A 376-nucleotide genomic window follows, 5' to 3' on the forward strand; every position below is an offset into this window, starting at 1 on the left:
CCATCTGATTGGAATGTCAAGTTAAATAATCCATAGTTTGCCATATATGATAGAATATATGTCTTCCCTAAATAGTTGGTTCATGAAACTCATCTAACATATTTTAACTCCTCCTGTTGAAAACAACAGGCCTTAAAATGGTGTAACAGGAAATCAAGAATGGTCAAAGGAATCATTTTGTAATGTTCGTACTTTAGCGTTATTGACAATAAATCTACTCAAACGTTATGCTAACTTTTTATTTATTAAAATGAAATCCAATATGAAAATGAAGTAAGCATAAACAGTTAAATTTATACTAAATCTTTAATCAGCTAAGCAGGCCAAAATTTTTAAATGCCGGGCAAGGGCTGTCATGGAGACTTAGGAAAGCGGT

Source organism: Crocuta crocuta, unplaced genomic scaffold (assembly GCF_008692635.1).
Source record: "Crocuta crocuta isolate KB4526 unplaced genomic scaffold, BGI_CrCroc_1.0 scaffold31, whole genome shotgun sequence".
Taxonomy (NCBI): domain Eukaryota; kingdom Metazoa; phylum Chordata; class Mammalia; order Carnivora; family Hyaenidae; genus Crocuta; species Crocuta crocuta.